Genomic DNA, 8,377 nt, shown 5'->3' on the forward strand with positions numbered 1-8,377 from the left:
ACACTGGGGGCAGGGGCCCAGGTGTTATAGGAGTTTGGAGTTGGGCCTTTGTCTCACCACAAGGAAGAATCATGATGTGGACAGCAAATAGGGTGAGAAAAGTAAGTTTAAGCTGATTTCATTGAGAAGCAGGCTTCCATTTTTCAGGAGGGGTCCTCCAGGGAGGGGTCCATCCAGGTCTGGGTATTAGGAACTTATATAGGAAGTGCACAGCAACCGATCAGTTCTTCTACAGAGTTTTAATGCACCATGGGTCTGCTTTGTTTTTTTCTATGTCTCTTGCATAGGGGTCATGGTTTCTGACTGGGACAGAATCCAGCACCCTGACCGGGACTAGAACCCGGGGTGCCAGTGCCGCAGGCGTAAGATTAGCCTAGTGAGCTGCGGCGCTGGCCTTTTCTTCTTCTTCTTCTTTTTTTTTTAGGACTTTTTGTATTCCTTTGATTTTCATGTAAATCACACAAATGTGTAGAAACTAAAATGAATTTTTAAATTGAAACAATGAACAGGGTGACCAGTGTTGTGGTGTAGCTGGTTAAGTGGCTACTTCTAGTAGCAGGTTCGAGTCCCTGCTGCTCTGCTTCTGACCCAGCTTCTTGCTATCTACCTTGGATGGCAGCAGAAGACAGCCCAAGTACTTGGGCCCCTGTCATCCATGTGGGAGACCCGGATGGAGCCCCAGCCTTCCAGTTTTGCCTGGCCCTGACCAGGCTGTTGAGGCCATCTGGAGAGTGAGCCAGTGTCTCTCCCTCTCTCCTCTCCATCACTCTGCCTTTCCAATAAATAAACAACTCTTCAGAGAAAAAGAAAAAGAGACAATAAACAGGAAGAAATTTAGAGCAACAGAGAATGGACCCAGGACAACGAAAGTCCTTTAAAAAAAGTGGGTAGAAAATGAAAATAAAACACATGTATTTGGGTGCCACAATTTGAAATCCATGTGCCCTGTTTCCATAACATGCATTTTCTATGAACCTTGTGAAGACCCTCTGGTACAAGCAGAACTTTCCATCGAGTCAGGTGCATACTTGGGCCCTGGGTCAGGAGCCTGCAAGCTTGTCCTGTCAAGACCCGGATGGTCAGTATTTTCCCCCATGCAGCCCAGGCCACATCTGCTGCATTGATTCCACTCTGCCGTTGGGGCAGGAAGGCTGCCAGAGACAACAGGACCTCAAGGAGCGTGGCTGGGACCCAACAAAACTCTATTTACAAAGAGGCCGTCTGCCAGGCCTGAGGCTGGGGCTCTGGTCTGCCTGCTCTGCTCTAGATGAACATACAACTTCAGCAAAGCAAACAGCCCTGCACCTTGGCAAGCAGCACCCCCACCTGAGGAGCGGTGCTTTGGGGGACCCGTTCCTCACTGCTCTTACAAATGGGCAGAAGGTTCTGCCAGCCTCTCCCTCTGTACACCCTCCTGGGTGTGCAGAATGGCTCCTTTTGTTTTCTTGAAGTGGCCGGTTTTGAATTGAGTTGCGTGGAGTCACCTGTTAAGCCCCATCCTTTGCCAGTTCTGTGTCATTGCTGCCCAGAAGGGAACTGCTTGAAGGCATGAGGGGAGATGTGATCTCTTCATGGATTCTGGGTAAGCGTGTATGTCAGGAGCAGTCAGCTGTTTTGGTTGCAAACATCAGAAGCTGACCCAGACCCTGAGAACAGCAAATGGACTTTGTTGTTTGCAGATGTTCTGGGGCACAGGGATTTGCCCCAAATGAGGCTGGGAGCCAGGGGTGCAGAGCGGGTGGGCACAGTGCAAAGGGACAGGCTGGGTTATGACTGTTGGGATCTGTGAGATCTCTAATCCCCAGCCCTGTCCCTGAGGCCCCTGTGCTGGCTAGGGCCTCTGCTGGATGCTGGTTCACTCCCTAATGGCTGCAACAGCCGGGGCTGGGCCAGGCTGAAGCCAGGAGCCAGGAGCTTCCTTGGGGTCTCCCACATGGGTAAAAGGGCTCAAGCACTTGGACCATCATCTGCTGCTTTCCCAGGTGCATTAGCAGGGAGCTGGATTGGAAGTGGTGCATGGGAAGTGGAGGTGGGACTTGAACTGGCGACCATATGGGATGCCAGCATTGTAGGCCAGGGCTCTAACCTGCTGTGCCTGCCCTTTTGTCTCCTTTCAAGGGATTAGAATCCTTTCTTTATATTTGTTTCTTTGTAAAAACTAAGAACTAAGAAACCTTTCCCCAAATCTCATACACCCCATAAGGTTCATTCCTCCACACCATCAGGTTCATGCACCCCTTGTTAAATCAATGATTAGCAAGGGGACTTACTTAACTGAGTTGACTCATCAAGCCCTACCCCAGGGGCTGGAGATGGGTCGAGATGCACATGGTTGGCAGATACTTGGATGACATCTCAGCTCTGCTGCCAGAGAAGGGAGTGGCACGTGCCATTGCTGTGCTGAGCCCTGCTTGTGGGCTTTGGGTGGAGGGACAATGTGATCTGATTCACATTGTGGAAAGATGACTCCGGAAACAGTTCACAGGATGCTAAGGGGGAGAAAACGGGCACTCCCGACAGGGAAAGCAGCATGGGAGGGTTTGAAATGAGAGCCTCAGCCATAGCAGATGCAGAATGCAAGAATGGACACAGTGGACCTTGTTTAAGACACAGAAGCAGCGGAGTTAGATGTGATGGTGAGAGGAAGAGAGGAGGCCAGGGTGACCCCAGAACATGAGGGGTACTCTCTTTTCTCTGCCGATTGACCCCACCAAACCTACTCTGAGGACCCTGAAAGAAGGTGTTTCCAAGGCCATAAAGACCCCACTGAGAATCAGTGCCCAGGTTCCCCAGATGTGCGGGATGCCTCCTGCCAGCAACTCATTTCCCTGGCCCTCCCCTGCGGGCTCTCAACCCCACTCTCCTAGAGCCTCCGGGGGGTTCCTTCTCAGTCTCCTTTGCTGGTTCTCTTCCTGTCCTTGATGTCTAACTCTGTGCACGCTTTGCCTTCTCAGACCTTCTCTCTTCTCCCTACGCCTTCCCGAGGTCAGAGAGGGAGGTGTCCGTGAAGTCTCTGCAGGTGCAGTGGCCCTGGTTTTGAGCACCAAGTTCTAGCTCAATCTCCATCCACTCTTTCCTGAAACTGTTCTGACATGTGCCCAGGGACGGAGGAGGTGTGGGCTTTCCAATCCTTTCCACTTTTTCACATAAGACAAGCAGCACAGTGTAAATCAAATCCTCACACCCAGTAGGGAATGTCTGGTAAAAAAAAAATAAAAGAGAGAGAGAGTAACAAGTGGCTTAACCTGGTGATGGCTGCCCCATAACATACACTATATTGTTCAGCCTAAACAAGGAAGGAAACTCTGACACAGGCTCTGAGGTGGATGAACCTCGAGTTTATGCTTAGTGAAATACGCCAGACACAAAAGAACAAATACTATCTAATTCTACTTACATGAGGTGCCTAGAGCAATCAAATTCCTAGACAGAACATGGAATGGTGGCTGCTGGTTCTTGGGAAGTGGAATGGCAAGCCATTTTTGAATGGGTGCAGGGCTCAGTTTTACAAGCTGGAAAGAAAAAGAGCTCTGGGGATAGGCAGCAGTGGTGGTTGTGCAATGTGAGGAATGCATGCAATGCTGCTGAACTGTGCACTTACCGGTAGCTCAGACCAGAGTGGAAGTTTCGCCTCACTGCTAAAACACTGCATCCCATATCCGCCTCCAGCTTCCTGCCAATGCACTCCCTGGGAAGCAGCAGGTGTTGGCTGAAATGCTTGGAGCCTTGCTACCCACATGGTAGACCTGGATTGAATTCTAGGCTCTTGGCTTTGGCCTGGCCCATTTAGGAAGTGAACCAGAAGATGGAAGATCTCTGTCTCTCTCTCTCTTGGCCTTTCAAATAAGTAAAAATAGGGACTGGCAGATGCAGTTCCTGGCTCCTGGCCCAATCCTCGCTGTTACAGGCATTTGGGGAGTGAACCAGAAGGTGGAATGTTTCTCTTTCCCCATCACCCAAGCTTTTGCAGATGAATAAATAAATCTTTAAAATAATTTAAAAAACATTAGAAGAAATAGACAAAGAGCTCCTCCCCAAGCCCCAATGTATGGACCTCATCGAGGTTCACTCCTCAAGGGAGTGAAAACCTCCAGGTGGATGTTCTTCTGATTTCAAAATCGGGTGACAACAGAGTAAGGAAGCAGCAGTGAGAAAACCTGCAGGCACGGGAGCTGACTCCATCCCCGAGAGAAACTGACAGCAAGGCACTGTGCCTGCCTATTTGCCTCTGAAGTTGGAGGTGACATGATTGTGTCAGGGGGTGTATTTGCAGGTTTATTGTATTTGAAGGTTGACCTGAAAAATAAAGTCAGATTTCTGATGATAGGAAGTCTTGTGGGCTGATTTGATTTTATGATAAAACCGAACCCACAATGTAGTTGGGTGACAAGTTTTCCTCTAGGTGCCAGTGTTGTGGCGTAATGGGCAAAGCCACTGCTTGCAAGTGCCATCATCCCATATGGGCACCAGTTGGAGAATAGGCTTCTCACAGACTTCGGGATCCTGGGCCAGGCACAGATGCTAGCCACGCAGCAGAGGAATGAGGTGTCGTTTGTGATCCACAACCTTCCTGTGCTGGCCAAGATGGCTGCTGTGAGCAAGGCCTGTGGAAACATGTTTGGCCTCATGCATGGGACCTGCCTGGAAACATCAGGTGCAAGGGTGTGGGTCCAGTCTGTGCATGTGACCCCACTTTGAGGTCAGTCCCCTGTGGCCGTGGCAGCCTCCTGCTGTGTATGGGCTTCTAGGCCCCAGCAGCCTGTGTGTGACAGAGCTGCTTCATTGGGAGTGTCCCATGTTCTTTTTGACATCAGAATCTGGTGGTGAGTGGGAGAGGGTGAATATTTAGAGGAATGATGGTCTGCACTAGAACTTAAGTACATGGTGGCATATACTCATGAAAGAGTTTTTATTTTAAAACACGCCAGAGCACATTCTTGGTTAAGATGAGGGATCCTCTTGTTTGTATGGACTTCAGTGTAGCTCCCTTACTCCTATGTAAATTTAATCGTTCATAGATTGATCGTTTTCACCATTTTGAGTGTTTGTTGTAGAAGTGTTTTTTATTTAACAAAGTGGAGCTGACTGAGAACTTGCTGAACCGCTGTACAGGATAGACGAGGCATCTGAGCTGCAGGCCCAGTGAGGTGGTGGTCTGGTTGGAAGTGTCTGTAGACACACAGAGGTGGAGAAGCTGCTCTTTTTTTTCTTTTTAATTGTTTATTTATTTATTTGACAGGCAGAGTGGACAATGAGAGAGAGTTACAGAGAAAGGTATTCCTTTGCCGTTGGTTCACCCTCCAATCTCTGATCCGATGGCAGGAGCCAGGTACTTATCCTGGTCTCCCATGGGATGCAGGGCCCAAGTACTTGGGCCATCCTCCACTGCACTCCCTGGCCACAGCAGAGAGCTGGACTGGGGGAGGGGCAACTGGAACATAATCCGGTGCCCCGACCGGGACTAGAACCCAGTGTGCTGGCGCTGCAGGCGGAGGATTAGCCTAGTGAGCCACGGCGCTGGTTGGAGAAGTTGCTCTTGTAGTGTCACAACTAATGGTCCCTCTTTATTCCTTTGCCAGGAGGCCTCCTAATCTGTTTACCACGTGAGCAAGCAGCTCGGTTCTGTGCAGAGATAAAGTCCCCCAACTATGGTGAAGGTCACCAAGCAAGGGTTATTGGGATGTAGAGAAGGGCAACCATACCGCCAGGATCATAGATAAGCCCTGGATCATTGAAGTCATCCCACAAGTGGCCACTCAAAATATGAACCCCACACCCGGTGCTACCTCTTAATTTAGACAGCAGTAGCTACTTGGTTTTGTTTTTAAATAGATCTATTTCCTTTCTCATCACTTCATTTAAAGACTATAAGCAACAACAAAAATCTCATTGTGTCTACACATCTGGTGACCTGAGGTCGATTTGTGAGTGGGTACAATTAATAAAATAAAATCCATGGCCTTTTTTTCCTGTTACATTAACTGAAGATGCACCTGCTCTTGAGGCAGCTTCTGAGTTGAGAATTATATTGTTATCCAATACTGTTGATTCATTTTGAATCTTTAGACACTTATCTCTCGCCGCATAGGCTCTTTCTAAAGGTGCTTTCACACAGCACAGACGTCACCAGTAGTGGTGTCAGGTAGCGGTGCGTGTCTTTTCATTTGATGTGTATTTATCATAAAAGCCTGATCTTTTTTCAAGCATCTTGAATGGCGTCTGGAAAGATGGAATTGGTAAATGAGAATGACGGCTTCTGAGCTGCAGGAGGGTTGCATGGTTCCTTTGAGTCTTATCATCCTAGAGCATGTCTTTGGCCCAGGACATTCTCCAATAGTGCATTCAGTTCCACAAGTCGAGTGCTTCCCTCTGCATGGAAAGCACTTAGAAGACAAAAAAGAAATTTTATTTATTTTTTTGTAGCCTTCTTGATATTTACAGTAGCATCATTAACTGTTTTCTCTGTTGACCTCAAAAAAGGATACTCTTTGCAATGTAATTACATGTTCTATAGTGCAATGAGGAATTGCCTTCCCGAAGGGAGTTCATGTATAATACTCATTTACAATTCAATATATAATTACGCAGATTATTTTTAAATAAAATCAGTAATAAAGACTGTTGTGTGGATGGTAGTGTTTAATACCTTTTATATGGGGAGGGAGGCAAGATGGCAGAATCATGAGGGCGTGCACTGATAGTCCGGGAAAAGATAGTTTAATAAAAGTGGAGATACTGTAGTTTCAGGGAAAAGGTTCGGGAAAAAAAAATGCAGAGGATACTCTTCCAGAACTAGGGGGCTCGGTGAACCTACCTTGGGGGCAAGGGTGCCCACGGCTCGGGAGCCCAGGCGTGGAGTCTACCCACCACCACTGGAAAGGGAGGCAAGGCAAAATCTCAGTAACCTGAGACATTGGTGGGGAAATGGCAGGAAGAGCCTAGAGGGAACGAGGTTGAAGCTCCACTGAGGAAAATTCACCAGGCTAACTAGAGGAGAGAAAAATAAATAAATAAAAGGGACCGGTAGGGACACGAGTCTCTCTCTACACTCACCTTACAAAGGCGAGTAAGATAAAGAGCAGGTGCCATTTTGGACAGACGTAAAAGCAGCGACTGCCATCAGCCAAGCAGAAAAACCTGACTCTGGTGGGGAGAACTACCAGGAGGTTAGGACCTAGTGAACATGTGGAGCTAATGAACTGAGACTGTGAAAATCTGAAGGTTCAGGAGAGAACTCACAGAGACGGGAGTACTCTCCAGAGAGTGCACAAACTCAGTAATATTGGAAACCTGGTGGGAGACTACAGAGATACCCACAGGGCCCAGATTTCAGACATTGACTACTTTGAATTCTGCTCAGTTGTGCTCAATTACTTCCCTTCTGAATTTAAAAAAGAGAGAGAGAAAGAGAGAGAGAAGAGAGAGAGAGAGAGAGAGAGAGAGAGAGAGAGAGAGAGATTTACCACCCCTAACCTGGATATGTCAACTTTGGCACACCCTTAACCCTGAAGAACCAAACAGAGTTCTCTGGGCACACCTATCACAAGCCTCTAAGAATACGTCAAAAGCAGACAGCCCACTTAATCTAGAGTCATAGTATAATGAGAAAAACCACTACAGCGAAGAACCCAAAGAATATCTCCACAGTGCCAAGCAACAAACGCAGAAACCGAGCAAACAAGAACAAGGAAGACATTATGACGCACCCCAAATGAACAAGACACCCCAATTCAAGATTATGAGGATGATGAGATAGAAGAAATGCAAGAAATAGGTCTCAAAAAATTTATAAGAATATTAAGAAGTTCTCAAAGACAAATTCTTGAACTACAGAAATCCTTACTGGACAGGATAGAAAATCTCTCTCATGAAAATGAAATATTAAGGAGGGATCTAAATGAAATGAAGAAACTAGTAGAGCAGGAAATTGTGATAGTGAAGAGAAGTCAAAATTAATTGAAGATTTGATAGATCAAATGACAAACTATTTAGCGAGCCTTAACAACAGAGTCAGTGAAACAGAAGAGAGAATATCGGACTTAGAAGACAGAGCACAGGAAAGTATACAGTCAAACCAAAGAAAAGAAGAGGAAATTAGAAATCTAAAAAATATAGTTGGGAATCTATAGGAAACTATTTTAAAAAACCCAATATTTGGATTCTAGGAGTTCCTGAAGGCATGGAGAGGGAGAAAGGATTAGAAGGTCTTTGTAGTGAGATACTAGCAGAGAACTTCCTGGGTTTAGAGAAGGACAGAAACATCCTAATACAAGAAGCTCATAGAACCCCTAGTAAATATGACCAAAAGAGATCTTCACCATGACACGTTGTAATCAAACTCACCACAGTGAAATACAACGAAAAGATTCTAAAATGT

This window comes from Oryctolagus cuniculus, chromosome 13 (genome assembly GCF_051225735.1).
Source record: "Oryctolagus cuniculus isolate XC-2025 breed Fujian yellow rabbit chromosome 13, ASM5122573v1, whole genome shotgun sequence".
Taxonomy (NCBI): domain Eukaryota; kingdom Metazoa; phylum Chordata; class Mammalia; order Lagomorpha; family Leporidae; genus Oryctolagus; species Oryctolagus cuniculus.